Source organism: Vanessa cardui, chromosome 12, assembly GCF_905220365.1.
Source record: "Vanessa cardui chromosome 12, ilVanCard2.1, whole genome shotgun sequence".
In the NCBI taxonomy this organism is placed as follows: Eukaryota; Metazoa; Arthropoda; class Insecta; order Lepidoptera; family Nymphalidae; genus Vanessa; species Vanessa cardui.
The window spans coordinates 4882592-4909908 of NC_061134.1; the positions used below are offsets into that span (position 1 = coordinate 4882592).

General features: G+C 31.9%; 1 protein-coding gene and 1 non-coding gene across 3 annotated transcripts in view; both read left to right on the forward strand.

Moving 5' to 3' along the window:
• The window catches only part of LOC124534494 (matrix metalloproteinase-2-like), a 153586-nt gene that overhangs the window by 63752 nt on the left and 62517 nt on the right, over window positions 1-27317 (forward strand). The window lies entirely within an intron of this gene.
• On the forward strand, window positions 3360-3432 carry Trnak-uuu. The gene has a single exon. It is a non-coding gene; the product is annotated as a tRNA-Lys (tRNA).

Here is a 27317-nt window from a genome sequence, read left to right on the forward strand (position 1 = left end):
TTATAATACATTTCCATCATCATTAGAATAATGATATTTATTACAGTTTATACATACATTTATACAAAAGAAACGTAATTAGAAATTAGATATAAGAGATTCCTAATTAAGGAAGTATCCACTTGTCCTTCGTCTGATCGGAATAGCATAAAAAATATTTCGAATTTGCTGCCTTTTTTAATTTAAGATTGTAATAATAATGACATCATTTCACTCAAATTATTATTAAACAATCCTAATCCTCATATATTTTTATATACCTAAATATAATTTTGATATTAAATTAAGAATATTTTCTTATAAGCCTTTACAACAAAAGCATAAAGTAGTTAACGACTATGTTTTAATACAAGTAATATTTCATTTTATATTCTAGAGCATTGTTTCTTAACCTGTGGTCCGCGGACCCTTGGGGGTCCGCGAGTATAGGTATGGGGGTCCGTAGTCTCATCTATGGACCATTTAATAATAACAAATAAATGTAACTAAAAGTCTCTCGTAATCGCTACGCTTTTAGCATGGCGAACGTGCGCCAGCGACGGTGTCCGAGACTGAAGTGAAGTCCGAAATGTGCGTGCAGGCTATAACTCTCCCCGCACCGCCCGCGCCTGACACTAGCGCCGAGTAATCATTTGTGTTGTGTGCTTGCGCCTGCATTGTTTTGTTTTGTGTTGTGTTGCGTTGGAGACGTTACGTTACGTTTTTAAAGTGATTGTGACTATTTGTGACAATGAAACGCTGGTTAAAATCAAATGATTCCGCTTCAGACGAAGCAAATGAAAAATCTTCGACTTCAAAGGTTAAACGTCGAAAGTTTTGCAACGAATACTTAGCTTTCGGTTTCACAAGTACCAATTTAAACGGCGAAGAAAGACCTCAGTGCGTCATATGCTACGAAGTTTTGTCGAATGAGTCAATGAAACCGGCCAAACTCCGACGTCATTTAGAAACAAAACACCAAGATCTTCGTGAGAAATCTAAATCCTTTTTCCAAATTAAAGCTTCGGAATTAGAGCGAAGCAAAAAAACAATGATGAAGACTGCTACTGGGACCAATAACGAAAATGCTGTATTAGCGTCTTACCAAGTATCCTTGTTAGTTGCAAAAAGTGGTAAGCCTCACACCATCGCCGAAGAATTAATATTACCGTGCGCTAAAATTATGGTTTCTGCTATGTTGGGAGACAAAGCTTCCAAGGAATTGGACATAATATCGTTATCAAACAGTACAGTGAAGAGTAGAATTGATGAAATGTCAGGAAATGTTAAAGAGCAGTTGATTTTGAACGTTAAAGCGAGCACATTTTATGCTTTGCAATTAGATGAGAGCACAGATATTAGCAATGATGCAAACTTACTTGCATATGTTCGTTACGAACACAACGACGGTATAAATGAGGATTTATTATTCTGTATGCCTCTGCCTTCGCATACTACAGGTGAAGCTATTTTTGAAGTATTGAACAAATTTATGTCCACTCATGAAATACCGTGGGATAAATGTGTGGCGGTTAGTACCGATGGTGCTCGAGCTATGACCGGTACACGAATAGGACTTCAGGCGCGCGTAAAGAAGATGAATCCATCTATTGTCTGGCATCATTGCTGCATTCATAGAGAGGCATTAGCTGCTAAAAATATGCCAGAAAAATTAAAAACAGTGTTAGATGACATAGTGCAGGTAGTGAATTTTATTAAAGCGAGGCCTCTAAATTCCCGTATTTTCGGAATGATTTGTGAAGAAATGGGAAGCATTCACAAGCAGTTGTTATTGCATGCTAAAGTACGTTGGTTATCTCGTGGCAAAGTTGTGTCACGTGTTTTTGAGCTGAGAGATGAGATAAGAATATTCTTTTTGAAAAATTCTGTAGGCGGAGCTAATAAACATGCTGATAAATTTAATGACTTTGGATGGCTCTCAATGGCAGCATATTTAGCTGATATCTTTAATGCCCTTAACGAGCTGAACTTGGGTCTGCAAGGGAGAGATAACAACATCTTCCAAGTTGAAGATAAAATAGAAACGATGCTAAAAAAGATTGACCTTTGGACTAATCGTACAATTAAACAAAACTATAATCACTTTCCTACACTGGCAGCGTTTTTGGAATCCTCTGGTGAAGCAACGTTGTCAACACAAGTACAAGACGAAATGATTAAACACCTCCGCACGTTGAGGTCTTCGTTTCGGAATTATTTTCCAGTACCCGACAAAAATAAAACTTGGATAGTAGACCCTTTCAACACAGACGTTACTGATATCATTGGCTTGACAACGGTACAGGAAAATCAATTAATCGAAATATCCTGTGATTCAGCTTTGAAACGAACTTTCAAGGAATTCTCTTTGTCAAGTTTTTGGTTGAATGTAAAAAAAGATTATAAGGAAATATCAGAAGAAGCACTGAAACATTTGCTGCTTTTCTCAACCACATACCTCTGTGAAAAGGCATTCTCTGCTCTGGTATATACTAAAAATAAATACAGAAACAGATTGCATGTGGAATCCGATTTGAGATTACAACTTAATAGCAACATCAACCCAAACATCACTAACTTAGTTGCAAAAAAGCAGCACCAACCTTCACACTAACGTTTTTGTATAACTAAGTACTTTTCTTAATATATATATAGTAGATACTAAAATAAATGTTCAGAAAATTATTAATGTTTTTTTTTATTATTAAGGGGTCCTTGAAATTGTGCTTGATTGCCCAGGGGTCCGTGAACTGTAAAAGGTTAAGAAGCGCTGTTCTAGAGTATCAAAGATGTGTTAAATTAACCTTAGTCATGGAATCCATTCTCACGGGATCATAAAACTCAACAAAGCGTTAAGTGGCAGCACTATCGTTAAGCGCTTCTTAATTTTTATTCTAGGGCAAGTACCACTACGCCATCTTGCGACTGATAGACGAGTTTCTCTAAAGACGTCAAGCTTTATAATTTTTATTTTAAGTAAGTTATCGAGTTCGTTTTTTAAATAATACCAATTAAATAATTGTATTCAATATTAATTTGTTTTTACACATATCTCTGGCACTTTGATTAAAAAAAACTTTAATCGGATTGTCTATTTTGTTAAAAAGAATTACATTGGTATTCGACAGTCACATAAAAAAAATTTTAGAAAACTAACTACATATTTAGTTTTTTTTTAAGTTTATTTTATATTTAATGACAATGAGAACGATATTGGTTTGAGCCAAGATACTGTAATACTATTTTATAAATATTATATTCGATACTAATTCCGATTTAATGTGTGTACCTTTCAGTATACAATCATAGTATAATTTAGCAATAAAACGTAACATGTTATATTTAGATTACTATGAACAATTTTGGTTACCATCGTACGAGCCCGGATAGCTCAGTCGGTAGAGCATTGGACTTTTAATCCAAGGGTCCAGGGTTCAAGTCCCTGTTCGGGCGGACATTATATTTTTAGTTTATTTTTACTTATAAAATTATAAACATAGATAAAATAAATAAAAAAAAAGTACATCATGCTTTGACATCTTTACGAAAAAAATATCTTTTGTTATATTGTAAAATTTTTCTCTTCTTTAACTTGAAGTTTAACCACTTGCACAATACTTGCTCTTTATTGTTAATAAAAGAGCCAGTGCATTTTACCAAATTTTATTTATAATCGCTTTGGACAATAATAAATAGCAATAATAATTTTTATTTCTGTTTGAAATGGCCGTTGTACTTCCTCTCCTGCACTGAAATGCCGGTCTTATTTTAGGCGCAGGGCCTATCTAGGCAAAAAAATGTTTATTGTTTTGTTTCATAATTCTTTAAAAATTGAACCGTTCTTTAAAATTAATAATAAAATACAATAACGACGAAGTCTCTTTAAAGGTATTAAATAAAAAAAATACAACTGGTTAAATAACGAAGTATATTTCGTTTCGTCTACAAACAGAAAACGTTCGTATATAATTTTAAACATGTAGATATACAATATGGCTTTACCGTATTGATTGAGTGATTAGTGAGAAGCCTTAGAGTCTGCCTCGATGAAAATGTGCCGTCACACTCAAACGGTCGAAGTGAAATTTAGCATACATGTGGTTTCACTCAACTCGTGGTATCACAAAACAGTTACGTTATTTCGATCAAGAGAAACTTTGAACGAGAATTTATCAAAGTGTTGTTTCAATATTCTAGACGTTTACGCAAATATATTTATAATTAATCTTACAAACCCGTGACGGTTCATATAACATTATGAAATAACTTAAATATATAATTTTACTTATAATTATGATGACGTGTGTTAATTCAACCATTAATATCTTAATCAAACCAATTGCACAAAGTCAGAAGATTTAACTAAAGTATGAAGCGATTTGAATAATAAAAACTGTTATATTTGTTTATTATTATAACAGATTAATTACAATGGTTACAAAATATTAAAACATTTACTAACTAAGTTACGAGCAGTGTTAAATACGAGTGTGTTCATTTTATATGTAGAGTCTCAGATGTTACGATCCTAAGGTATGGTCAAGAAATTCGCATCTGCGAAGACGATTGAGATAAAAGACGTAAAATCTACGCATGTTTATTCCCATAATTTATTATTTTACATTCATATTATTAATGACATAAAATTAACAACTAAACAATTAAACCTTGTACAGACTGAGGCCTGCCTCCGTTTAAAAAAAATGATCTTATGAACTATGCTCTAATGAGGTTTGATATATATACAATTGATCGGGCTTTTAAACTGCAATGATCAGTTACAATTCCCAAGGTATAACAACGGATCCATCTGGGCTCTAACTTCAGCAAAAATAGACAAACATAAGTGATGGACGCGTTGCATTATGTATAACAAAATACAATCACCGAAAGTAATTCGATAGTTAGGTATTTATTTCGTTTCTTTAAGCTTCTTAGTCTCCGACGAGAATCGGTTATCTTCGAAAAATTTTCATTGCAATATACTCCATACCTCATACTGAGTATGTGACCATTTCTAGTATATTTCTGAGGCCCTAATTGAAGCCGTGTTTATCCGAATATTCCGATAACAACTCACCCATGCGGTGGTCAGTATTGTACGTTGTGTTTGTTTGGTCACCGTTGCCGAGATGAACCCTTAACAGGGGTTAATTGCATCATCTCTCAAAGCATCATCACAATAGGCTTTAGGGCTAACATCGTTTTGGGTCGACAGCATGTCGAGTTTTGAATTTATATTCAATAAGCGAAAACTAAACTTTTGTATTAATTAAATCGCGTAAGTTATAATAAATATATTATATATCAATTATATAACTTCCTTTTCAGATTCACAACAAAACTATTGATTGTTATTGAACTCACATGATAATGTTATAAAGTTTTTAAACAAAGCACTATGTGCATATTCACAAAACTTGAATTTTTTTTCTTATTCGCCAACGATAGTCGGTCCTTTTCACGCGATAGCTGTCAAAACTGTAACATATTAAAAGTACAAGTTAGGTGTTTTATAGATCTTCTGAATGTCTTATAATATTTTTTTATACATAAATCAGACGAAGTGTTTAAGTATTTAAAAAAAAGAATATTAATTGTTGTTTAGCTTCAGTTTAATTTATTTATTGTAGTAAGTAATAATTAATAATTGCAATAATTCTTATATAATAAGTTTTATACAGAATAATTTAAAGGTAAGATTTTAAAATTTTAGTAGCATTATTTCAAAAAAAAACTTCAAAATTTGGATCAGTAAATTTAGAGATATTCGATGAGATTTAAAAATAAAAACGCATGGAAAAATAAGTGAAGCGTGTGTTAAGATGCGTTACAGCACGGGCGGATAAATCGCTTGCATGCTTGTTTAGATGGTATTATTTAAAAAATATCTAACAAAATCCGTTTTTTATACGTCGAAGTTGTGACGGCTTGTTAGAATATAATATTTAGTATAATATTATTTCTTAAATACAACTCGTGCCTATAAAATATAAATTAAGTACCTAACAAAAAAGGTTAATGAAACGAACAGCTTTACGAAGAGCTAAATAACATATATCGATTATTTAGAACATAGTATACAAAACCGATTAGTTACTACATTATATATAACATAAAATAATTTAGCTTATGTAATAGGTATTCGAAATGTGCTCTAGCAAAAATAGACCGTATTTTTATATTATATATTTCCATTGAACTAATATAATTTCATATTGACTATGAATTGAGACTTAACTTGCCATAGCACTTGAAAGTAGTTACTTTTTAATTTAATTTTAATAATTTGCAATCTACTTTTACTACTACTATTTTGTTTCTATTCAGAATAAAAGTTAGCTTAAATTTGAATTAATTTAAATTGTACGTTAACAGAAGGTTTTATTTCCATTCAATAAAGTATATTTTATAGAATACATATGATATGCAATTTTATGTATGTTCAATTTATAAAAAACATGTCCTATTACTAGGTGACCATAGTTAAGGTATAAGAAGTATCATAGGTTTTTCAAATAGACTTGGAAACATCCCCCTGTTTTTACACTACTGCTCTACATAGATCGTAGCTAAGTGGCAGTCTACTGAACCATCTGAAAATACCTATATATCATAGTATTATATACCTACATGTTTATTGGATTATGTACCTTGTTAAAAGGGATGATTAAAACTTCAATTTTACTCTTCTTAATCTTTGATGCCAGGTCGGTGTTCAAATGGAGTCAAATGCAAAAAAAAACTTGCATTGAAAAGCACGTTAAATAGTTGAATTTATGCCTAATCTCGTCATCATATTAGATTATCGAGCAATTGGACTATAAGTTTTACAATACACGGTCTACTTTTGGGCAAATACGAGTATATGTGTAAAATAATTTCCGCGTATTTGGTTGTTCTTTGAGATAGGTCACCAAGACTTAAAATCGATTAAAAAAAAACATGGTACTTATTATATCATAAATATGTAAATAGTACATCAATTAAAGCCACACTGATACACGATTATATGACAGAGATTTCAAAGTTCCTGTTTAGGATAGTTTAAAACAACAAACGACTAACATAATTATTAATAATTGTTCTGAGCTTATAAAACGTCAAGAAAAGCAATGCTTTTCACTTGTTTATAGAAGATTAGAGTAATCTTATTACGCTTACGGTAAAACCAAAGCTACCATATTCATGGAATACTTCAGGATATTTAATAAATCTTTAGATTTAGGGTATTACTCAATTCGTTGTTTTGAATGTTTTCAAAATTTAGGTACATTACCATTTATAAATGAGCGAATAACTCAAACGATGTGAATAAAAATATCTAGAAAAGATAAATATTATCGGGTAAATAGTATTACTAGGGAAAAGGAGGTGCGTTACTTTTGGGAAAAATATATTGTGACACATTTATATCCACTAACCCATGCGCGATGGAAAAAGTTCCAAATGCTTCTGTCTTACTGAATTGTAAGCCTGACTAGAGTAGTCCTACTCTTGAGGGATCGATAATATACTTTTTCTTTTTTAACAAAAACATGCATCTAAATTATACTAAAATGAATGCATCAATTAAAATATACGAATGTACGAATATATAAAAAAAAACATTAGGGAACTATTTGCCCTTTTTATTCCAATGAATAACACATCCATCAATTTCTAACTATGTTTGTGAAACGAAAGAGTAGGCAATGCGTGTGACGGGGACTTATTACATACGAAATAGATTATATTAATTGTACTTTCAAATATTTGCTTGAAATGCCCTTCCGTCGTGTAAATATTAACATTACTTTTATTTAATATATTAAATACGTTATTAGATAGAGATTTTTGACGTCGTATGAAATGACTTAGCAGTTGATTTAAGATTATATTCTTAGAATGTCCGAGGCGAAAGACCTTTAATTATATTACGAAAATAACCATTAAATTCAATTATTAATAGCATTAAAATACGTAAAACGAAAAGATTTAATAACTCAGTATAAATTCTGACACCTCTTTGAATCCTGTAACTGAAAGATAAACAAGTTTTAATATATTTTCAATTATTTCGTCGCTTTGTCCCTTGCGGTATAAATGAAGAATGGGGAGCTGGCGCTGCGAGCCTCACATACCTTTCACGCTATATTAATAATATGTACTAGAAAATTTTTATTCATCTTATCTAATACAATTTCCTATAAGGCTTTTATTGATATTATTCATTATCTTAATTGATACAAGTAACAGTTACAAATCTAAGTGTTTTTAAAGTCTCATCAGATTTAATGTTAATTATTTTAATTCTTTACTGTTTAGTTAAAATCTCCGTCAAGGGATTACTTCCCAGTAACACGTAAAAAGGAGATGAGCAATTTGTAAAATCATTTCCGAAAAGTGTTATTTCCTGAAATCACATCGTTTCGCATGAGTAATGTAAATTTATATTATGTTTATATTAGAGAAATCCGAGATATCATTAAAAGCAACAGGAATTGATTTAATTTCACATGGTCACACTTCTTGGCTACAGAGATATAGGATATGAAGGCATGATATCGAGTCTTTTATGTTTCATTAATTAGCTCTCGGTACTCATGAATGGTATGTAAGACGACAATTTTTATAACTTTTTTTCGTGATAAAGTATGAGTAACTGTTCATTACATTTACTTACAGAGAAACCTTCATAGAGAGGAGTTGAGAGTTTGTTATATTTTTAATTAGACGTAGAATATATTTTATTGTTATACTTAATGACATATTTACATTTATTTCGTACGCGAATTTCAATAATATTTATTTTAATGGAAATATTGTATGGGGTATGTTTTAGGTGTATTTTCGTCTAGAAAGGAATCTTAACCTCCCACCCAAGTATATTCTAATTAAGGGGAAGCTCTAGCCGAGTTCGCAGGCCTGTACGAAGCGATCACTCACTTGCACTTTTAATTAATTTATTTATCGAGTCGCGAATCGACGGCGCAACTCGCGCCGCCGCCCCGCCCCTCTTTTACCTATATAAGCCATAGAAGAGCAGCGATGTACGTCAGTTTTCTCAGGGACGCCCTGGGCGGCGGTTCCCGTCGGGAAAATGTGTCGGAAGGACGAGGGCTACTTTTGATATTGAAGATTAACTAAAATGTAAAGAGGGTTAGGGGGTTGCGCTTAGGGCTCGGTCTTCGGGCAGCGATGGTGGTCGACCTTGAGGTAAGTCAGTGCACGCGCGCGGTTAAGTCGATAGGCCCGGAGCCGCCCGCCCACGCGCCTGCACTACAGCTGTTTTATTTGATAACGTGTCATTCCGTTGCTTCCCCACATATCCTACTGTCCGAACTTTTATTTCGCTTACAATTTAATTGTTACAATGTTTTCGGATGGTTTCTTTTTTTATTTATGTTTTTTAAAAGCTCCCTTTTATTACATTTGCTTCTATAACTGTTTTTATTTTATGTATCGTAATTTTTCTATACTTCAAAAAATTGTATAGGTAGATTGTTTCGAAATTTACAATCAAACGGTATTAAAATATTAAAAACAATCATACATTCGCGTTAAATTAAATATTTCACCGAAATAGCACGGAAAAAATGATTTTAAACTCAAAATATCGAAAATAAATATTTTTAATCCAAGTACATTCAAAAATACATTCGGCTGCAAATAAAAATGTTTCACGCCCGATGATGCGGCATTCTGCGATAACATTCATAACACAGCCCCAGGGGCTTAAACCAATCGAGAATCGTTGGAAAATCTGTAACCCCATAAATCTAGTACATTCGGGGATAAGCAGCTAGGTACTACACTTGGTCGGTGGCCAAGTAGAGACGCCGTATAATTACTGTCTCACGAACCATCTCTTAATTTGCTTAATTTATCCCGAGTCGTTCCTGGGAGTAAATCGCGAGATATAATGGGATATTGGAATGATTCGTATCCTACGCCTTCGGTCTTAGACGACTTCTTAATTTCTAAACAGTTTAACTCAGGTCATCTTCTCTGAAAAAATGTTTCTTTACTTAGATACAAATAGAACAATGCGAATGACATGAATGATTTTGCGAATATAATAGCTGGAGGATACAGAAATACAATAGTTGTTCAAGAATAGTTTCACGTGTTTTACAATAAAAGCCTACCAAGTGTGTACTCAGCCGCAGAGCCGTATTTAGAGCATGAATTTTAGATACGTGAAACCAACACGTTTGAAACACAACATTATATTTTATGCATGTGTAAAAAGCAACATTGAGCGGTAGCGATGGAAATGATTGCGGGTTCGTATGAAAGTTACAACAAATTTAAGAAGTTGAATCAATCTCTATTCGAGCTGAAAATTCCGAAACTTTGTAGAAAACTTCGAGCAAAACCGCTCATGTTGTGTACGGCATTGAAACGAAGATTCTACTCTCGTGCGAAATATATGTTTGGTATTTCCGCATTAATTCTTAGCATATTTGACTTCAAACTGTTGTTTGAACATATAGGCCTTGGTATAATAATGAGTTTAAGCATTTTACGTTAAAAATTGAGATATCATAATATTTGATTACAAATATTAAATAATAAATGGCAATTTCAAAGTTAACTAAACTAAAATATCTGCATTTGGTCGAACAAGATAAAAATGTATTGACTTATGTTGTAATTAATAACTATCAGCGACAAATTATAGTCTACTTGTAAACAATTTTAAAAAGCCTTTATTTGTTATATGTATAATTTGTCTATCTTAGACGTGTAAATTTATAAAATTACAATTTATGGGTTGTACAAATAAAAAGATATTGAGTTTTTTATAAATAAATTCTCGGAAGCAGCTTGAACTACTAGTTGGTTAGTTAACACAGTGTTGCCTCGGAAAGAAAGTAAGGGCTAACGCTTAAATTCACTCTACTCTGATCTGATCTGACTGTCAGCCGTTTATAAGGGTGAGTGAATAGAAATTACACCAACGTTTGCGCATACGCATAAACTAGACCAGTTTAATGTCGGTTGCAATATTATACATATATACAATATTCACTATATAATTATATAAAATGGATGATGTGACTGAAATCGGTTAGTAAAAATTTATCAAGTACGAAATAGGTTTTTCGTCATATAGAAATGTCGGAATAGATTTCATTGATAATTACGAGATTGTCAAGTTGTCACTAGCTTACATGAAGAAATTAATAACTCTGATGAAAATATCAGGAATTGAAAAAAAATCAGGGTATATCACTATACCACTGTAAATGTACAGTATACGTACAAATCAAATAAGTACAAAAAGATAAATTAGTTTTAAAAAAATACTTGAGGATAAGTACGATATAAGAAAGTATGTACGATTCTAAACGAGTTCTATAGTACAAAATGAATTATCGGTTGTACTTACAAATATAAAGACCGAGCAGCAAATTGTTAGCAATAAAAATATATAATTTTCCTCAAAGTGCCAGTTTCGACTTATCGTACAAATAATTTAATAGGCGAGTGCTTGCGTATTGTCATCGTAATAAAATAGCGATAAGAAAGAAAACAGCCTTCTTAATTAAAGGAAGAGCTTTCTGCTGCCTTATTTAATTACAACATTGATACTTCTTGAGTACCGTAAATGGTGTATCTTACGGATAATTTTCTCAATTTTCTCCTTAGTCGTAGAAAGGTGTGTAGCCTTTGATAATATTATGGTCGTCATATTTAAAGGTAATGTTTAGAGTCTTATTATTTTTAACTTAAATTTTATTTCAAATACAACATGTGACAAAAAAAATAAAGACACGCGTAAGTTTTTCTATCTTAGCTCTTCAATCTGCCTTGCCTTCTTGGATAGTTTTAAAAAACTTCTGGTATATAAAATCTAAATGTTTATTGAAATAAATACAAAAATTACATCAAAATCAATTACATACGATAAATTTTACTCAAATATATTTCTCGGTAAAGTATTTGTGAATCGGATGTGGACAAAAACGTTCGTCTACTACGGGTTCGAACAATTTTAATATCTTCAACTTCCAACCCTGGCTTCTCTTATTATTCATCTCATCGTATACATACGTTTCTGGAAACATATTCAATTATATCAATATACGTTCAAATTTAATTTTAGACACGATAAATAAATTGAGTTCTAAGGAATACATTTTACATAAATATATTTATGATAAATTCCTAACGCTGTGATATTTACTGCTAAATAAAATACACATTTATAATATGTCTTCTTTATTTATTGGACAACAACCCCATTGTTAGAGATAAGGTGAAGTTGTTATATCTAAATAATTTAAGACCTTTAATATGTTGGGTTTACAATAATAGGTATAGCTGTTAATTATGATGTTACATCATTTTAAATTATAACGAAATAAATATATAACTTTGAAACGCCTAGTTAGCATAATGATAATTTCAGCGAGGACTCAAAATCTAAAACTATATACATATACTTCTGACAGGTTTTTACAAGTAGTTCCTAATCGTCACAAAACTATATTAACTATAAATTGGGAATGTAGATTCTATCTATAATAACCGTCAAAAAACTCAGTAGCCACTCTTTTCCTCCATCTATAATATAAAGTTATGTTAGTTAAAAACAATTATATATGTATATAATATAAGCCTGCCTGGAAGTCAACAAGTATTAGGTCTACGCTTTTTATCATCATTCTTCTTAATCCAACTCGGTTATAACGTTGAATCAAATGGTTTAGCTTTCGATAAACCTTTTAGAATAAAAAGATGTTCTTATAAGTCCGTTGTTTTTAACCAAAAAAAGCAAACAGGTCGCTGATCGACAAAAGAACGATTGCACTTATTCAGTACGTAACCATTTGAGAGCTTAAAACAAACTGGATCAGATTTCTGATTTTCGTTTTGTTTTTCGCTTTCGAATGATTTAAAAGTAAGGAAGAGTTTTGTTTGTCAAATGAACGTTGTCTAAATGCCAACATTAATCTAGTTCTTATTAAACTTAGCACACAAATAAATAATGAAATTGTATTGTATTGTTTTTATTTTAAATCATAAGTTTGTTTTTCTATCATCTTATTACATTCAAAACAATAGTCGTATTAAATATTGTTATTGATTTTCAATTTGAAAAGAGATGTTGAATATTCCTTCAATGATAACGATATTCTCGAATAAGTCTTAAATTAACGAACTAATAGCATTTCTTAGAATAAAAGTGGCATATAAATTAAAGCTAATAAATTGGAAGCAAATCATCTTCATTTACATTTTAAAATGCCAACGGCGACGTTGATTGGAACAAATTTAACCATTAATTAAGTTTACTTTATTTCAATAAACCCAGTCTGATTCCTTGTTAATTGCCAGGCACAATGAAGTGAAAAATCAGTTGCAACTGAACTGAACGACTGGAAATGCTAATTTACATTCAACAACAAGGGAAGAAAATAAAATGAAATAAAATAAAATGTGATTTTACAAGCTGATAGTTATACTCTGTCAGCCATCTTGTAAATAAACTCCTTATCAATTAACATTCGATATGTCATTGTAATGATGTACATAGAAATATTATATGTTAGGAGAAAAACGTATCATCTCGAATTACGAATAAAACCCTTTTTAAACGATAAAATTATTTACCGTCAGAATGCTTGACCGATTTTAATTGTTCTATATAAATACTCGGATGAATCATTAAGCCTTTGACTCTCGATTCAAATTTCCCTCGCACTCATCCCACTCGTGGTAATTAAAAACGCATTTATGTTCGGTTATTGGATCTACGCGCCACTTCACTACAGATTATCCCGCCTGCTTTTCAATAGCATTTACATTTGTCTCCTACCTTCTTATTCTTCTTCAGGTTGACATTTGTGTCCTTATATTGGTTACTCAAAATAATCGACGATACATTGCAGTTTATACTTTTCTAAAGTTTTTAAGTATTTTTCGTAACTATTGACAATTCAGTAAAAAAGTACCATAGAGGGGTATAACATTTCTTTTCTTTATGGATTCTAGAATTTTTCACTACAAAATTTTCATACGAGAATTTTAAGGATTAATTCTTTTCCTTTTTTAAATTCTCAGCATGCATGTCCAAAGCGTTGCGCAGCCTAAATTTTCCCACATGTGTAAGCCCCCGAATAAAAGTGCTCTAAGGCGTGTGTCAGGCGAGTGTGGAGGTGGCTTTTTGTTTCCTTGCGATTTCCATGTTCTCTCTGCCCGCCCCACGAGCCGGGTCGGCGCCGCGTTATTATGCAAGGTCATTGTAATCTACTCGCAACACTCCATATACTCAAACTCGAAGTATTGTACTGCTTAATATAAACTAGATTGTTTAATATAATTTAGTTCCAAGCAGATTGTTAGATGGGCAATCAAAGTGGCTTAGAACAATTAATTAAATCTTCGATAAGACCCATCCGTCGCGTATAGTGATCATTTTTAAAATATTTATTAAATAATACAGAGTATTTAGTTATAAAAGAAATATATATGTATTTGCTTAACATTGCTACTGTAAATATTTGAAAATATTCTCCGATATCCGGTAGTCAACGAACATTTCATACTGCCTCTATATTCGACGAGTGAACCGCTTCGACACCCCTGGTTCGTTTTTGGACATTTTGCCGCGCCATTTTTATTTCGACATAATTCCGTTTTCAATTTCTAGCGAACGTCGTCGGTGAGATTGGCGCGTAAAACTCGCGTAAACATTCGAGCGGTTGCGGAACGGTTACTCCCGACTGTAACCGGTTTATGCCATTGCAGAGTGTAAAGAGATAAGGTTCTTTATGTGTGTAATCATTTTGTGTTACGACGGACTTTGTCGCTCGTGAGTGTTATTAAGGCGTTGTCGTCCCCCCAGCTTTCATGACGTGATTTTTAAAGTATTCAATGTGTGCGAAGTCTGAAACGTTTTCACTCTAGACATTTTTATCTTAACGTCTTTCAAGCGCTAAAGTAGATTAAATGAACATATTTTGAACATTAACTTAATTAAAACTATTTGTGCATATTAAAAAAGAATAGGTGTAAGTTATGCTAAATTCGGCTTCAAATGATAGCTTAGTTTGAAAACAATGCAGTGCCTTTCAACACTTCAACGCGTCGCGCGTCGCGTCTCTTCTATAAATCGAGACAGTATGATTACGTATTTAAGCAGTCGCAGCTAATATGAATGACAACGGGTCGACCTACTCGACATTCATTTCCCCCGGCGCACCTCTCTTATAATAACTTACACGGTAACATCGCCTTAAGATACAAATATATATGTAGTATGGGACGATGGGGATGCGGAACCCACATAAATTGCTAAATGTACTCAACAAAATATAATTGAATTTTTGCAACGATAGCGAGAGCAAATAAATTATTCCAATTTCGGCGAATCCTCGTGATACCGAAACACCTTTTTTGCAGCGAAACGTGTAGCGGCTGTATATTTGCCCTTTGAATAGAATAAAATTAGAGGCAGACAACAATTTTCGGCATTTGAATTGCTGAGCTCCAAATACTTTTATACATATCTGATGAAGGTGCAGGCTTTGGCGCCCTATAATCCAGATTCGACCCTTGAATACAAGCGAACGAGCGGGTGGCCGAGGTTCTAGAGTGGCCCTTCAATCAGCCCTTCCTTGCGGGCATGCGCGGGGGAGGAAGAACACGGCGCGGCGCGGGAGGGCGAGGCCACGAGGACCTTTGAGCTCAGACTCTTTGACACGAGCCACTGGCGCACTCTTCAAGTAATGATTCATTCTGCTGATGACTGACGCGGCTAATGCGGCCGTTTCACCCTCTATAATATTTGGTTAAGGATTAAAGATGCGGTCTCTTTAATTTCATTTGATCTTTACTCTTACTTGTGTGTGACACGTCTTTTACGTGTTTTAGTTTTAAAAAAGATAACAATATTTGTACTGTGTTCTACCATACGTTACTGGAAATAATTTTAGTATATTTTAAGGGACTCGGAAAAGATTTTAGCTTGAATGAGAATCGTCTCGTGGACGCACTGTTGCCACGCGTCGGTTGGTGACAAAGCCGGCCATTGTGCTCGCAATCCGCCAATTATGCAAGACAATGGCGATCCTCTTGCGATCGTCCCGTGCATAGTTTTAATCCCTAATCGATATCAGAAAGCTTTTATTTTAAACGCTCTTAATTTAAACTACTCAGTGTAATTATTAAGCGCTGATGTTTTTTAATCTTTTACAACAGGCTATAGATACGTATCTAAAACATTATTAACTTCTAGACGGATTTTTAAACGCTATTACGTTCAGTGTCTACGAATACTTATTCGCGCTTGTCAATTATTTTAATTTAATTTTTCAAAATATTGAGCATTAATCGATTTTATGAGTAGGTTATAAAGTCCCTTAAGTAAAATAGAAGCGTAACAAAAACAAAACAACTGCCATCCATATTTTATACATTCGATATTCAAATTTAAAATGAATAGAATAAATGTAACCAATGAAACTTCATTGCATGATATTTTCAATATTTTCTATTTTCGTATACATCGAAGCTATCATCAATAGAATATAATATATTCAGTTGGTAGAAGCACGAAGATGAAGGCGGGTCGTTATCATGTCAAAGAAACTATAATATTACCGGACTCAAAGACCGCGGTTTGTTTGATGTCAGTTATGGAGGATAGATCTCGTTGAAATTATATTCCGCGACATAGAAAATTATCAAAAACACTATAAATTATGTATACATGAAAATAGAACAATTTAAAGACCTCAATACTTCTTATAAAGTACAATATATTAAGCATATTAACAGACTATAACAAAACCTATTTGACTGCAAACGGAAAAAGTACATATCAATATACCGAGCTTGATATAAAGTATGAACTCTCACAATACAATCGCGGGTATCCGAAGTTGTTTATAAATTCTGCAATATAAACGAAATCCTTTCTTAAAGTGGCCGCTATAACATGCAGTGGATGTTTCATTCGCAGCTATAGCTTCGTATTCAACACACAAAGCTTGAATGCATTGCTGTATATCAAAGTATGAAATAACATTTCCTTAATACATCTCGAATGACGTCGGAGTTTATGTAAATTGTAATACACGTTCTGAATATTTCGGTTTATGGGAGATATTTACTCTCGTAATGTGACTTTTTACGCATTCATGCCGTGTCTATATTAACGACCGGACACATTGAACGGCGAAGTAACAAATTCTTAGATATATTTGAAACTTTCGATCATACATATTTTCGTTAATTATAATTTTCTCGTCAGACTTATTAACATAACGAAATTGATTTATGCAAAGGTCATTCATTTAAATTCAAAATAATCTTAATACATTAAAAATCGTAATAAGTTCAGTAAATCAATTGATTACAATCAAACTTCCCCGTAGTGTTTTCGAAATGTTTGAGCTAATTAATATGAGTTAAGGTAATGATGATATGTTACGGAAAGAAGCGACTTAAAATATGGCATATATATATTGTTTCGTCGTACAAAACAGGATGAAAATCCTCAATGAAAAATTCACTAAATTCGCTTGAGCCCTTAATGAAGTTTAGTAGCAAAAGTATTAATTTCACCATTAATTCTGAGTAATTGCGCTTGAATTTAGTCAGATTTTAACACATTAAATTATATTTATGTTTGTTTTTTGTCGAGCACCGGTTTCCGCCTCTTCTAATTGGTATTAACGTTGTATTATGATGTATGAATATGAAAATTAATAGAGTAGCAGAATTCGTTTAATTTTGATACATTATAACGGTTGTGTAGGCACAATCTATTTTTTTTTATTGTTTTAAATCTAATGCTGGTGTATTCATTAAATGTAGGAGTTCTATAAATCATTTAATAAATTAAAACATAAGAGTATAGTAGAGCAATTTGGCAAAGTATATTAGGTTCCTTATTTAAATATTGAATCGTATACAAGGATTGGGCTAGAGTGAAAAACGTTTTAAAATTACTGTAAACAACATTAGACTTAATTATTTTATTTTTTTTATATAATTCATTTACCAATTTCAAATAGTGATGTCCATTATAAAATCACAAACCTCAACATTTTGCTGTACTTTATTTCTGTGATATATAAATTGCTTCGATTATTTCATTTATTGTGTTAAACTAATGATTATTTTATTTGTTACAGGTACGTCAAAGTTTGAATATAGTTTTGGTAAGCTAAAAGACAATACTGAAATAAATATAGTCTAATAATAACATTAAGTTAATTTTATCGAATTCATATTTAAACTGGATATTAAACTGCAAGTGTATATTTAATTATTTAGCCATTTTAATTGTATTGATGGTAAAAACGTAATTTCCATGAACTTATCAGATGTATCATGTTAAGCAAAATTAATATAATCGATTCAACAAAGCTCCTAGCGGCCATAGCACGCATATGCCTTTAGCCGATTAGCTAACTTTAGCCTTGTAAGCTATAGTGCATTATAAATTGAGGCCAAAGAGGGTCCCTTGGCCCCAGTACATTAAAGAATTAGCCTTACACAACCGCAGGTCAAGTGCTGTTGAATATCGATGAACATGCTCCTTACTTTCTTTTAGTGATATTGGCGATGAATATTTCAATATTACTTTAATATCTAATTTTATAAGACAGGTATTTTTACCGTAATACATTTATTTTATATAAAATAAAATTACTATTAATTAAATTATTAACTACTACTACTAAGTCGATTAATATAAAACTTTTTTGATGTTGATATGGTGTTGTTTGATATATTTGTTTACTTATACGTAAAATTAGCAGCAATTAAAAATCAGTAAACGATTATTTAGGGATTGCTTTCAAATTTTAGTTAATAGACGATGACTTTATGTGGATGATTTGTAGACAGTTTCTTGCCAAAACAAAATCCACTACGGCCAATACTTTAAAGATAAATTGTTGATAACTTTGAAAAAATATATGACCTTTTTCTCTCTTTTCTAACATAAATAACCGTATACGTTTCTGTTAAATTCCGTTATTAAGAATACTTTTTGTAAATTATTTTTAATAAAATAGTATGGTATATCGACATCATTAGTCGTCTATATCTCTATATTACATATATCATACATATTAATCATAACGTTTCGATAAACAAAGGGAAAACATAAATCCGAAGTCGGACACATTAAACATTTCCGTACATATTTTACAAAATTATAGGAAATTTACGTTGTAAATAAATGTATTTAGTAGTTTCATATATTCTATATGGCAACAAATTACATAAGCACTGTCCACGACTTCCTCTATATTGATTTTTGACTGATCATTGGGAACTCCATTGCTGGTTCTTGAACCTTAATAGGCAACAGCTATTCTTTTAATATTTTGTATTAAGGCTACGTTTAAACGATGCACATGTCATAGACTTAGTTATGTTGTTCATCTGCGCATCAATAATATAAGAAATAGTTATTTCTTACTACTTACAATATAATACTATACAATACTGGTAGTTAGTATTTCGAATACCATAAATCATAAAATAAATCTTTTTTCAACTATATACCATTACATACCTACTAAGGAAGACAAAAGTTAAATAAACCTTAGATTTACGTGTAATTTGCTAATAACTTGTCTTCAGTGTACACTACTAACAGTTCTTGATCCTTATTCATAATACAACACTATTCCACTTAACTTCTTATACCCAGTTTTTAACTTCCGTCAAATGTATCACGTTTTTAAACTTACTTCTACTTTTCGCAAATTATTATCATAGATATATGCAATATATCATAGATTATTCAAGGTCTTGATCAATGATATCTAACCTTCGATATCCGTTTATTTGGCTTTTGACCTGTTGTGGTTAGAATAGGCTCTACATATTTTCACGTATCTTTATCAAATCTTACGTGTTGACAAGCAAAAATATACATTAATATACCTAATGTTCATATCACCCATACCTAACACTATCAACCGTCAGCCGGTATTTTTATAAATGATCACGATATAACATTTACTGCTCACAGCAATGCAATTATTATTATTGAAAATTAATCATTGTGTAACAGTCGAACCGATTATAAGCTATTTTTATTTATCGTAAAAGAAATCTCTGCAAGAGATTCATCATTAGCTCCTCGATACATAACTCGCTAAGATACTTACGGAATAGTTACGGAGTGAACTCTAACGCTAAAAGGTGATCTAATCCGACTTTGGAATCTCTCGATATAAGAGAGGGCGAATTTATAAAGGAATATAATATAAATAAGAATCACGTTTGTAATAAAGCAGAAGTAGAATTCCTCACACGTTTGAAGGCTTATATAACGGCTTAACTTTACTCATTCTTTCGACCGAGACCTCTATTTTTAGTGCAAGAAAAATAATAAAGTTTAAATTATTTTGATACTAACTCTTCAATACTTTTAATTAAATTGCATTACAAAATTTATCACCGTAACAAAATACTAATTTTAAGTATTATAACAATAAAAAAAACCAATACGAGGTAAATTACATATTGGCTGTTCTCTTACGCGTAGAATCGAAAGATTTCCACGCCATCAATGCCGATTCAATATCGGACCACTTATGCGGGTAGAAAGCCAAAGATAACTTTAGCACCGACGGTAATGGGAATCTTCACCCGGGAGAAACAACTTTTTTATTATAGCAGACATCGAATAAAATTAAATTATTCGACTTCAAATATTCTTACATTCGTGTATTTTTAAATCAAATATCCTTTGAGGGCACTCGAGTGCTGCGCGACAAAAAAATTGCCGAAAAATATAAGCGAAACAACTTTTTTCCGAATTTTTGAGAAAAGAAATACTTACACTGGTTCAAATATTTCATTTTAAATCATTGAATATGTCTTGACGAGTCCACAAACATCGTTGTTTGACGTAGCTCGATAGATGATGAATAAGCCCACTCAATCAATTATGCAATAATCTTCATTACAAACAATATTGTGATATGATCTGTGATTAATATGCATCTTGCATGGTATTTGCCAATGTTTGTATAACTCTATTAAGCTGCGGTCACTTGGATTACCCTAACCACTGTATCGCATGTTCCCTTTGGTACAGAACTCCATCCACATTATGCTTATTAAATATGTAAAACATGCTAAATTAATTTACAATGCATTTCAGTTGATTATTTAACTCCTAATATTTGTAAGCAATGTTTTATAATATGTTTCAATGATAAGTTGAGCAAATTAAATTCCTATTCTGTGGGTCTACGACACGACGTAGTACTTTATTTTACTAGCTGTTACTTGAAAATAAATATAATTTGATTTCATAATCTTTAATGCTTAATAGTGTGATTATCATTACATAGTGTAAAACAAAGTAGCTTACCCCTATCTGTCCCTATGTAAGCTTAGATCTTTAAAATTACGCAACGGATTTTGATGCGGATTTTTTTTAATACATTGAGTAAATTAAGAGGACGGTTTTTGTATATAATATATAGACAATAAATTAACGAAACACTGATCATTTTAGAAGATTCTAATGTGATGTCGTAAATAAACAAATTCTGTAGTATATTTAGTATCAGTATTGCACCCGTGCAAAGTCGAAACGAGTATTTTATATTACGAAACAAGAATGCGTACAAAATCCCTTGAAACATCAAATAAATCCGCAATTTTTAGGAACGTAACTTTGTCGAGTTGAAAATTTGTATGTTATAAGATCGTAATAAATAAAATTTCGGATTCCGAAATTTCATCCTCATTTCTTACTTGTAATTACTTATTTACGTTAAGCTGTATAAATGTTTGTTAGATCATGTTTCACAGACGCTACATGCGGGCGAAGTTGTAGTGCAATAATTCGGAGTTTATTTGCGATGTGGCCATTAGTGTGTTAATTATTCAGTTCTGCGAACTTCAGGCTTCTGTGCCCACTGATACTGCTCCTTGCTACGTTTCCGACTCTTACACAAACTATGTCTTATGTTTTACTTTTAAAATGACTAATATATTATTTAGCTTCATGACGATTATATTTTTACAATTTCAATATCATTAACTACTAAAAGCAGTCGATGTTTTCAATATTACCTAAAGAACAAGTAATGACTTTTACCTTTAAATTTGATATTAAAATACGATGTTTTATAACGATATGAAGTAATGTTTATAAGTAGTGTTATTGTATTTATAAAAATACTCCGAACGCGAGTTTAACTAACAAAAACATAGTGCCATATTCAATGAAATTTGTATCGACTTACCTCCGAGGTCTCGCACCAACTCTGCCGGCTGTGATAATTTATTCACGTGTAAACTCGTCCCACAACTTAGATTGGACTTAAACGAGTATGTTGTGAGCGAGTATTATGCTTAATGAAGTTAAACACGTCCTAAACAGGAAACTTGACAGACTCCGGGTGAAATACAATGCAGCAAGACAATTTTGGTATGTCGCAGCTGATGATCTTACATTTACAGAATAAGGTTTAAATTGTAACTCCCATGGTTATATGTATTTATACTAAAGTTATAAGTATCATACGCTTAAACATAGAGCAGTTATTGCTTTCGCTAACTGTATAAAAATAAAGTTAAAATATAGTACAAATTTTACTGAAATATTTAGGGTATAATATCCGGTAAGAACACAAAAAACATTGCTGTGATATGTCCATAGCTATTAGTGCTCTTTCATACCGGTATTGAACTAAATTGTAAAAATTCAGCTTCTTAATAGGATAAAAATAACAATAATCATTTTAAAGTGTATTTATCTATTATTTCAGTGAATACTAAAAGTACATTCAATTTCTCGGTTAAATTTACTTTGACTTCGATATTAGACAGATACGTCGTAAGCTGCATTATAATAATAAATGAACGTAAGCCACAAAACGCTGGAAATGTAGAAGCCTGAAAGGTACAAATTGATAGTTTTACTGTGCATTTACGGCTATAGTTTGTAAGCACATCAGGCTAATTACGTTTGAAATTGAAGCGGCCAGCTAAAAGGTCATTAGAAGCTAAAGGTGTATGAATTATTGCTAGGTGGCGGACATGCGACTAAGTAATGGGACGAACAGCGATACGGTCCCGTATTCCCAAAACAGAACTGTAATTTCCACCCTTAAATAGTGTAAATGTTTTAATTGCTTACAGCAAACTTAAATTGTCTTTAGTTGGACGTTATTAATATTAATCGATTTAGCGTGTAAAGTTTTAATGTTATTCGCTACTATACACATACATATAAGCATTAAAAACGTTGGCATAAAAACACACATTGTCACAATAGAACCACAAATAATGCATACACTCATCAGTAATTAAAGACGTAAGGGCGACGCCAGCGCGGCTACGACCGACAGGTAGCGTGTGGAATAACATTTTGCTGTTCTATTTAAACATTACACATTTACACATACACACGATATATTAACTTAAACTTTAATATTCACTCAACATCAAAACGTATTTTAATTCGCACGAGCTTGGAACATACAACTTTTTGACTTAAGTAGCTTACCCAATAAAAAACTCATATAGCTTAAAATTTCAAAAACAGCAATTAAGTATAAGTTACCGACTTTGCTTAAAGTAATGTAGTATTTAATAAAAAAAAACAATATTCATATTAAAATCGCAAATGTCATTTGGTCTGTCACGAACACGGCTAAACCGCTAATTCAATTTTGATTAAATTTAGTACGGAGCATTTGAATATTTATTAATTATCATACAATAAATATCACGATGGAAAAATCACGGTGTCAGACATTAGTTTTATATTTTAATAAAAAAGACTATTATTAGCATTGCATGCATAATGCATATTTATTTGGACGATATCATGTAGCAGGTACTATTTACTATGAAAATCAATTGGATCGTGACCGAGGCAGTGATGAGATTACGGGTGTATCGTTAACAAGCTATTATTGATAGCAATAAAGTTACAACATAAATGACAAAAGCATACAATTAAAGTAATATAAAAAGGTTTTATATATTAATTTACAGAGCACTATATTTTATTTAATCATTTTCACTTCAATAAAACTTTAGTTTAAACGATTAATACTTTTAAGATAAATATATTAAGCGTAATAATTTTTTATATCGAATAAAACCCGAAATCAGCAACGCTCGTAGCTTTAATATTTCATCGCACAACCAACAAAAGACGCTACTCTTTCTCGCCAGTTATTGCAAAATGGGATTTCACTACCATTGTTAGCTGTTTATTTTAATATTATATTACACAATCATTTTATATGTGTAAATGATTTATGTTGCGAACAATTTAAAAACAAGTTTTTCTCCTATAACGTTGTGATAATAGTAACAGGATTTATTAATTCAAACATATTTTAACTATATAAATATTATATTAATAAAATAAAAGTGTCAACTATATCTTCGATAATTTAAAACTAACATGTATTAGAGTCTTGCAATCAAATCCATTAAAAAAACTATTTAAAAATCAATTTGAATTATTGAAGTTATTGATTAATCAAAAGAGTTAAACAAAGTATTAAAGTGATCTTAAATAAGAATTTCCTCATGGTCAAGTTAACGTAAAGTAAGCAATGAATATGTATGAAGGTATAGAGGGGGGAATAAAGGCATGCTGAGAATTCACTGCACATTCCCTGTAAAATATGCCGTGAAAGCCTTCGAAACATGAATATAATACTACGAATATTGTCCTTTGGGCTAAATACTTTAATGTAAACTTTATTCAAACAATCTTACTTATTTATAATTCCTAGTTTTTTAATAAATGCCTTCAATTATTATGATTTATTTATTAAACGTAATTTGGTACGTATTTTTTTATTTTTAATCTCGGCAATATAGCTTTATTCTCAATAATTATACAGATAGATATATACAAATAGTGTTTTATAATACTATTTTCATGTAATGGTCAGGCGGACCTGCGTCCTGATGTTAAGTGGTCACCACCGCCCATAGACATTGGCACTGTTAGAACTATTAACCGTCTCTTAATTCGCCAATGCGACACCAACTTTTATAAACTAATATGTTATGTCACTAGTAATTGTAGTTATACTTGCTAACTCACCCTTCGAAACGGAACACAACAATCCCAAGTATTGCTGCTTGGCGGCAAAATATCTTATGGATGGTACCCAGACAGGCTTGCACAAAACCCTATCATCGAGTAGTTTCTGTAATATTGCCTTCATTTAACGATAACTTTAATATTTATTTGTAAAACTTAGAATATCAAATTACAGAAGTCATATCGTTATTCAAGTTTGTATAGCGTTTATTAGTACGGTCATTATAAACAATTGTTATTATCGACGTTTGACTAACTATAATTTGAGTCTAACGAAAATAAAATATTTAAATTTTATTACACGAAGTAAAATACGACCTAGGCTGCAAAAATCTGAGACATTTACGGAGTTCACGCAGTTTTAGTAAGATTGACTCTAAATTAGTCCAAGCGTTTTCAGTTAGGAAATTTCGATGTCACATTTTTGATATTCTGGTTGACCTTTCGTCGATAAAGCCAATGCAATTTTTAAAAGTCGAGCTAAATAGCCACATTTATTTGACATAGCTTAAAAATTAGGTTGGCCACAAAACAGCTTTTATCTTCAGTACTTTTCTATAATATTATAAATTTAATAATTGCAAATCACTCTTAAAAAGTAGTACAAAGTAGGTACATTCTTCACGTACATTTATTGTTTTAGATTATTTATATGACTAGATAGATTAACAAAGCTGAGAGTTCCACGAAAAAAATAGTGGCCACTACGTATCCTAGAATAGTAGTTTGACGTTTGGCAAGTGTCAAGCGTAGCGGTCACGGACACTAAGATAAAATTGTCTCTCTTTACATAAAACTCTCTATACATAAATAATCTAAGATCAATGTACAGACAATATAAATATTAAAGTATTAAAATTGTAATACATTAGTGAATTCAGCCAATTTTCCTATAGTCTCCTAGCTCCTAAATTTCCACTTTTAAAGTGTGAAAAACTTAGGTTCGCATATTTAAGTTGAACAGCCTCAATATTGCTGGCTTGTTAATATAACGAGCGCATTAACAAATAGTGAAGTCTGAAACACAAATGAAAGTGTTGTTACGTCTCTACGGAACATCCCACGGTTAGACACACTCGGCTGCCTTGCTTATGCGACTAAAGCGTGCTTACATTAACAAATTTCACGTGTTTGTAAGCAAACGGATCTTTAACGAACATTTTCTTTACTTTATACGATCCAAACCGACTGAGTATCTTGTAAGATACTAAGTATAAAAAATAATATATAAAATAGAAACGATTCATATAAAAACGGACACACAATTCTTATTAAAGTAGTAAGCTTTTTGCTCTGAAATGTCACTATTATAATCGTATAAGAATAAATATGTTCGTGCTGTGATCGAAATGAGATCAAAATCATATTCGTAAAACAGTACCTACTGAGCTCTCATGTTCGTCTATTTCTGAGAGATGATTGATTTTTATTGTAAATAAATATTTCTAGATATCTTGAACTTTTGCCTTCAGGATACGATAAGTACTAATAATAGTTCAAGGATTGAGTCTAACGTAGTACATCCGGTGCATAATCGTTGCAAATGTCGACCCCACAGCAAACGTCTTGTGTAGCAAATTTACTACAAAATATACAAAATAATCAAGGTAAATACATTATGCTTTTCGTGAGTTATAAACAATAAATAAAAACGGAAAGAACAGCGTATAAAAATCATATTATTTCTTATACACTCACAGTTTATCGTATTTTTGTCATATCAACATTTTCGCTCCAATAATAAAAGCCACCGATAACACTGGACAAAAAATAGAAGTGATTCCTCCTTAACAAAAACAAAATAATGACCATTCGATAATCCCTTTCGAAAATAACGAAAATCGGCGACCTTTTAGGAGGCACCATTAAACGGAATATTGGATATTGAAATGCGTACATACAATGTTCTAAGCCAATTAGTTGGTCATTTTTGCAGTGGCACGGTCGCACTCACGGGTACCGGCTAAGCTGGAATAAGCCGGTTACACCCGCTACGAATCTAATTAAAGGACACTGTGTTCGTCCGAAATGCTGACAGTTGCCATTTACCGCATTTTTTTCCTCCACGTAACCATTCCAAAGGCTGCTCTAATTGGTTTGTTTGTCAAAAAGGTTTCACTGGAATACCTATAACGGTGGCGCGATGAAAAAGCGAGTTGGAGTAGAAGTATAAATAATACGATCAACTGATGCAGCGACCGCAGTCGTTCAAAATTAATACGATTGTTTTGTTTCCCTTGGTAAATTTATTCGTTGTTTAGAATAATGAAACGAGAGTATA